Source organism: Sorghum bicolor, chromosome 6 (assembly GCF_000003195.3).
Source record: "Sorghum bicolor cultivar BTx623 chromosome 6, Sorghum_bicolor_NCBIv3, whole genome shotgun sequence".
In the NCBI taxonomy this organism is placed as follows: Eukaryota; Viridiplantae; Streptophyta; class Magnoliopsida; order Poales; family Poaceae; genus Sorghum; species Sorghum bicolor.
In genome coordinates, this window is record NC_012875.2 from 6774413 (window position 1) to 6782080 (window position 7668).

Genomic DNA, 7668 nt, shown 5'->3' on the forward strand with positions numbered 1-7668 from the left:
CTGGAACCACTTCCACCGAACCAGTAGCAAGGCAGTCCAATCTAGTAGATGAGGCGCATGCAAGATGTGGGACCCACCAGCCCAAAGCAAGCAGCCAACCTCTCTCTCACGTTGGATATGGCTGGATTAAAAAGAAAAAAAATCCCCTCCTCTCTCTCATGGAACGAGATCGTCTGCAGTTGGCCAAAACAACTTGTCTCTGCAGTCAGTGGATATCCGACCGTTCACTGATATCTAACGGTGACCACGACTGTGCGCCTCTCCCACGTTTCTCGCTGGGCTTCGGCCCAATATCAGCATGGCATCGCTGAGCGTCACGGTGGCGGGGAGGTAAACACAGGCGTGGTGAGGAACGGTGTCGACAAGATTAGACATGGCGTGACAGCTTCCTCGGTGATGAGGTTCGTGCGTGGTGGCGGAGAGAGGAGCGTCGACACCAACAGCACGCGTCGCGCCCGGGCCCGGCGAGGGTAGCACCGCCAGTCCGGTGCCGCACATGACGATGACGGGAGCGCCGCGCCTCTCCAGTGACGCGCCTACCGAGGACGGAGCCGCCGCGCCGATCTGGTGCCTGCAACAGCGTCGGAGGAAACGACCGTCGGCACCAACGGCGTGCGAGCGCCACGCCTGGCAAGGATGGTAGCGCTGATCCGGTGTCGCACCTGAAAACTACGGGAGCACTGTGGCACTCTGGTGACGCGAGACGCGCCCGGCGATGACGAGAGAGCCGCACGGCTTGGGAACGAGAAACACGGCGGACGCAGAGGTTGGAGTCGCGACGGGTGGTGTCGAGCGAATGGGCTCACATGGGCCGGTTGGAGTTTATGGAGCTCACGCTTGGATAAGATATGAACGGTCTGGATGAATAACTGCAGACATAAGTTGCTCCGGCAACTGCAGACGTTCTCGTTCCCCTCTCTCATGCCCCGATGCCGATGGCGTTGTGGCTCCTCCGTCCGGAGCCCCTCCCTCTCGGCTCTCTAGGCTCCTCCGTCCGGTGGCGGCGCCCTCCCCTCCCATCTGGCGATGCCCCCGTCCATCCGGTGGCTAGCTTCCCACGCCACAACGTCGTGCCCCCCATCCTGGATGCTGCATGGCAGAGGACCGTGAGGTCCTGGCCGCAAGCGGCAGGGTCCTCCTCAACTCCGGCGCATGTCACTCAGCAGGCAGGGCCTTCTCAGATCCTGTCGATAGGAAGCCTGGCTCGCTCAGATCCGGTCAACTAGCAGGAGGAGCTTTGAGCGAGATGAGGAGCAACAGATGAAAAGCGAGCAGATCGAGCAGGATGAAGAGCGATTAGACTGACAAGGTGCGTCCTTTCCTCCTCCCTAGCAGATCGAGCAGGATGTGGTTCAATTTTTTTTTGCAACATGCTGATGCCCGGCTTGAACGTTGCAGTAGTGGGTGGGGGCGGTTCCTCCTCTCCTAGCACAAGTAACAAGCTCCGATGGCACATCTTGGGCAGCACGTAAACCAATTTCATTCCTTTTCTACTCTGACCATTTCACTCTAGGACAATTAATTAATCATTGCTTGATGTGGAGCAGCAAGAACAAGAGGAAGAAGAGAGACACCTGGATGTATAGAAATTAAAATCTTATTTTAGGATGCATAAAAATTAAAATGTTAATTTTTTATGCATAGAAATAGACTTCTTTTTCATCTAAGCTCAAGGCTTTCTTCTATGGTTAACCTTCATACAATATGAACAAAATTGAGGATGACCAAATTGACATGGTGCGCCCGTTCCTCCTCCCCAGCTCGATTCGTTTTCCTTGCCGTAATCTAGGATGGATGTTTGGTTTGGGCGATGGCTGTGGATAGGGCCTGCTGGTGTGGCTTTCTCATTCGACTGATGTTTTCTTTTTTTTATCTCATATTGATGTTTGAATGTATACAGTTTTGGTCTACACTTTGTTTTTTCTCCAGCAAATTGTAAATTTCTATATGTTACGGATGTGACTACTACTTCACCATATGCATATATTTTGATTTACCATTTTTTTTAGTTTTCTGATTTGGTAAGCCATCTTGTCCTGAGATAACCATTTGTTAAGCCTGATTCTCTCACATTATGGCTTAACTGCAACAAAGGTGGCTTCTATGCTTAATGAATTAAGTTTTTATGCAATTGATTTTTGGATTTTTATGCTTCGAAGGTTCTATGCTTAATGAGTTAATTTTTTACACATTAAGATCCATTCCGGTGGCGGTCCACTGCATGATGCAGTCGGCGGCGCTACTTGTGCAAAGCAGTGGCAGCAGTTGGTGACGTGCAGTCCATGGTCATGGTGCTGGTGTGCACGGGGCCGCCCTCCACGTGCTCCCATTGTCCAAACATATGTCCTGTCCTCGCAATGCAGCGGCCGCCCAACCGTTATCCATCATTGGTGCTAGGTCCGGGTGAGCGAGGGCTCTTTGACTCTCCAATATGATTCATGTTTGTGCCTTCCAGGCTTTTGATGAAATGGTGGTGGGCTACTATGTGTCTTTTGTGCAGCAGGCTGCCAGCGGTGTACATGATAGCCAATTTTGATGGGGTTTCTCTACAATTCATGGGCTAACACCATGGTGAGTGCATTTGTGTGCTGCTTACATTTGTACGGCTTCGGTTGAGCCAGTCTGCATAGGTCCTTCCATCCTTGTGATTAGTTGATGAACTTGCTTATTTTTTTAATGAGATATCTAATTTGTTTCCATTCCATTTAGTCCATGGTTCAATATATGCTTGCAATGTCTATTTAATTTGCACATATAGGAATGATTTGTTTCCATATTTGTAGCAGTTCTGCAGAAAATAGACAATGCATTGTTGATTTCTATTATTTTTTAGTGAAATTGATTTTCTACGCACTGTTGATTTCTTTTTATGTTCCTCCATGTGGATTTTCTACGATTAATGGGCTGTAGGAGGACGTGCGATGTGGCCAGAGAAGACGGAGAAGAAGCCGACGAGTTGGCGGTCCGAGGCCCACGACGTGCTGTTGCGGGCTCAAGCTCAAGCGGTGCTCCTTCCCAGGCGATGGGTATGATCGACGTTTGTCTGCTCCATGTTAATTTCTATGCTTCATGTGTGATGGATGTTATTAGTTTCTCCGCATGACTTCTTTGCACAGATTGTTACGAGGTAAATAGAAGAGAGAGAAATGCTAATTGGTTACTCGTGGCTAACTTGATGGTTTGCTTTTTTGCACATGCAAACCCACTAATAGACTGAACATGTTACTAGACATATAACCATATAACCACAGGTTGTTTGAAACAGCTGGTTATTTTTTGTAAATATGTCAACTTATATGCAAGCATGTGCCCTTGCATAGAACACTTTTGGACTTTTTTTAACTCATAGTTTCGTTGCGTGTGACTTTCTTCTTGTGCTTATTAAGTTTAAAGAGATTAAAGTACGAGCAGACCAATTTTTTTCTTTTCTTTTCTTCCATAGGCTTGTTTGGATGAGTATTTATATCGAGAGGAAGAAGAGGGACACACTGAAAACTGAAGTCCATGTGATGGAGTTGGACTTCTTTTCCATGCATTTTTGCTCTTGTTTTTATGCATTCTATTTTGGGTAACTATGATTTATAGCTAAACAAGAGTCACTGCAACAACATTGGCTGAACTAGCTGTCCTGTACCATGTTTTGGATTTTGATTTATATACTTACAGTTCTAGGTTCATGGTCCATGCATAATTCATCTCCACTGCTTGTGTACAATGTATTTTTTTAATGCATCGGGCTGGACTAGCTGTATAGGGTTCCTCCAATGTTCATTGATGTTCTATGCATTGTTTGGGTTTTAGGTTCTATATGCAGTGTCCCTCTATTAATTATAACCCCCAAGTGAGAACCATGGTTTGGGTTGGGGTTTTCACGTTTTTAGATAAAAAATAGTCTCTTAGTGAGAATTAAGCTAGCTGCAGAAATAGAGGAACAAGGTTTATGTTGTTTGAATAACTATTTTATTGCATCTTCCAAGTTTTAGCACTTGCGTCCATGTAAGTACCTGTATTTGCATATTAGTGGTCTGCTATGAAATCAAAATCTTAATTTTTGGATCCTTGCTTGATGAGTTAGGTTTTTACGCATTTAGTTCATGCATGTGATATATGATTTTAGCTTGAGCTACTTTTGGCCAAGCTTTGGATCCTAGTTGTTTGGATAGGACGGCTTTTGCGGCCCCCGCTAGCTCTCATGTGCAGCATGTAGATTTTTTATGTGCTTCTCCTGATAGTAATACTACTAATTGGCTGCATGTGGATTTTTTTTTCTTCCTGTCATAGTACCGGTGCTAATCGACCAGGTTCCTAATTATTTTTTGTGCTCGCACGTATAGTTTTCTAGTATTTGCATCAAGTGAGTTTCTATTCTATTGTTAGTGAGTTTCTATGCATATAAGTTGGTAAATGAAGAGGTCTTAATTACCTGTTATTTGTGAAACTACATGTACGAGGCAAAACTTTTTATGACAATGGTTTTTTTATTAATTGAGATTTTTTTTATGACAATGCTTTTTCTATGATGTGTTCTGATCTGTGGTTGCTGCTTCGCAGAAATTGGTGGTTTGCGGCAAATGAAGACCTAGCATGGTCATGGTTCTATGCATATAGTCAAAACTTTATGCGACGGCTCCCTCTTCCCTCCCCTCCAGGTATCCACATTGAATCAGCGACCTCCGCCACCCACCACTCGTTCGACCAATCCAGGTTCATCCAATTCTGCTCTAGTCGCTCCTCTGTTGGCTTTCTCTGTAAAGGGTGACTAGAGCATGAACAACTGGCACCTTCCACAAAGCTTCAAAATCTAAAATGTTTCAGATTAGAAATTGATGGATTTGAGTTCATTACTTTGTTGTTTTTTCTCATAAATCATAGTCACAAAATTACTATAACCTTTCTGCTAGTTACTTTTTATTGATTCTGCTAGTTACCTTTTATTGATTCTGCTAGTTACTTTTTATTGATTAATCTGTTTGCTGTTGGAATATTCTCTAATTTATCCAAATTGTTTCACTGTAAACCCACTTTTTATGCATTTTCTAACCCATTTGGAGTATTAGCCATATTGAATGGGAGTGAGTTGGATTATCGTAAATCATATCTAAATTGCTAAAAACATGTTTCTACTCTGTTTTATACGCCTTTCGTGCCACTGTAAGGTTTTTATACATGCTAAAACATGTTTCTATATGGTATAGGAAACATGTTTCTATGCCATTTTTCCTCACGGGTTTTAGTTTGTTCACAGTTTTTTTTGCTTTCCTTTGATTACTATGTTTGCATGCATAATTTTTATTTTTGATTTGGTGTATTTTTTTGCCAGTAAATCGAAAGACAACCAGCCTAGTGGAGAATGAACATGACTAGTGCCATGGTGTTGATGAGATTCTAGACAAGGACACATCCAGCGTGGCAGCCAAAAGTGACGCTAGCACATTTCATGCTGGTAGCAGCGGGCCTCTTACGGAGCCTCCTCCTATATCGGTGCCCGCCACAACTCTATGAATTTTTCTATGCCATGTTTTATTCACCTTAGTTTGTATATAATTCTATGTTTAGTTTGCATAGGTTTTATTCAAGCTTAGGTTGCATAGGATTCTATACTTACTTTGCATAGATTTTAACACTAGTTAAACTCAAAGTCCATTCCATTGATGCTAAAATTTCTGCTCATCTAAAAATCACAGGAATTGCACTGACATCCATAGTTGCTATGCCATGTTTTAATTCAATTTGGTCGTAGCCTTGTAGGAACATGGGGTTGCGGCAAATAAAGAGCTAGCAATGCAAGCAATGTAAGGACATTTTATACATTGTTAGAGCATAGTTTTATATATATTAATAGAGCACCTTTTATACATTGTTGGAACATAATTTTTATATATTTGTTAGGGCATATTTGTACATTGTTACGGCTGCATCAAGGTGAGGGCTGGGTGGACTCAACGGCATTGGGGGCTGGATGTGTTCATATAGGGCTCTTCGTTCTTCTTTTGTAGGGCACTACAAGATTTTATGCAATTTAGAGATGGATATTCCGTAATTATGGTTTGTGCCTAGAGATTTTAATGGTTTCTTCTGCCCATAGATCTCAACTTATGAAATTGATGCTAGTGCAGAAATGGATCAAGAAGGTTTATATTGTGTGAATAACTATTTTCTATGCTTCGTTGATGTACCCCTTTTTCCAAAACATTGCAGGTTGCTTGTTAATTTTATTGGAGTGATTTCAGTTCCACGAGAACCTAACTGCATGTAAATGACAGTGCTGAATTTCTGGATGCAGTTTGGCTTATTGATGTGCAAGAGAATAGCCGGTCGGTTGTTGATACTTATGGAAAAGTTCCAGCAAAAACCTTTTCTTCTACACTAAAAAACAAACTGATTTGTAAGTGAACTGGTGCATATATTTTACTTGGGTCCTTGTTGAGTTCTATTGGTTTTTTTATGTATAAGTTTCTAGACTCCAATGAATATAGGAATGAATAATATACTTCTAAGACAATATTTCTTTTTGCATAAGTTTCTGTGCATAATTTTCTAGACTCCAATTAACAATTATATATCTTGCAGCATACTTCTATGCATAGTTAGAATACTTTGACATACATTGTTGGAATAGTTATTGGCACACTTGTACACAATTCTATACATTGTTGGTACATAATTTTGTACACATTTGTTCTATACATTGTTTGGGTTGGGGCCATCTCGACCCAGTTACAATAATCCCTGAAGGGAGGGTATTTGCAGTTCTATACAGTGTTTCTCTACTAATTATATGCCCCCAAAGTGAGAATAATGGTTTGCATTGGAGCTGTCATGGTTTGAGATAAAATAATCTCCCACAGGGAGAGTTTTATTATGTTCTATGCATTGTTTCACTTTTAATTTTACATATGTCCAAGCGGGAGGCAAGATTTGAGTTGGAACCGTAATAGATTTTTGTTCCTACATGTTTTTCTTGTTGCTGCAAGGTTTCTCCGCATACTAAAACATGTTTCTATGCATTTTTTGCCACTGTAAGGTTTATGTGCCTGCTAAAATATGTTTCTATGTCTTTTTGCATGATGTTACAGACAATTACAGACAATCATAGTTGTGTCAGGTGGAATGTCCATCAAATGGAGAAGTTTTTACGCAGCAATGAAATTAATTTTTATTCATTGAACTACTAATTTGTATGCAACGTGGCACTAAAAACCTTTATGCGCATCTTGACTATTGATTCTATGTACCTACTAGGTCATCACATGCCAACATTCAAATTTTAAATTTCGAAGAATACAAGTTCGTCTCCATGTGGAGATGTTTCTATGTGGTAACAAAATTGATTATTATTTATCCAACCACTAATTTCTATTCAACGTCGGCGCCAAAAACTTTGCTACGCATTTTGACCAGTGATTCTATGCATTTAATCGGTTATTACGTGTCATGATTCAAATTTCAAATATTAAAAGACACAAGGTCGTCTTGATGTTTTTTGCTCACAAGATCTATTCGGATGTATAAAACTTTGTCTCACAGTGCGCAAAATTATGAATTTTTATTTTTTTCGAACAATATATTCACAACGGATCTTGAATCATGCACAAAAATATCAGGAGTTCAATGGTGAAAACCGTTTTTGAATCGGATGTTTCGTTGAGAAATTGTCGTGAAAAAACG

The 7668-nt window shown here is 41.6% G+C and overlaps 1 long non-coding RNA gene across 18 annotated transcripts; it reads left to right on the plus strand.

Moving 5' to 3' along the window:
- Positions 871 to 7364, plus strand: LOC110436313. Of its 18 annotated transcripts, XR_002454149.1 has the most exons (11): positions 871 to 1309; positions 1399 to 2403; positions 2501 to 2571; positions 2911 to 3026; positions 4552 to 4704; positions 5321 to 5481; positions 5741 to 5792; positions 5890 to 5922; positions 6117 to 6198; positions 6284 to 6385; positions 7077 to 7364. It is a non-coding gene; the product is annotated as an uncharacterized LOC110436313 (long non-coding RNA). The 18 variants fall into 18 exon arrangements; XR_002454145.1 differs by having other exon boundaries at positions 5685 to 5792; positions 6117 to 6385; XR_002454139.1 differs by having other exon boundaries at positions 5890 to 6198.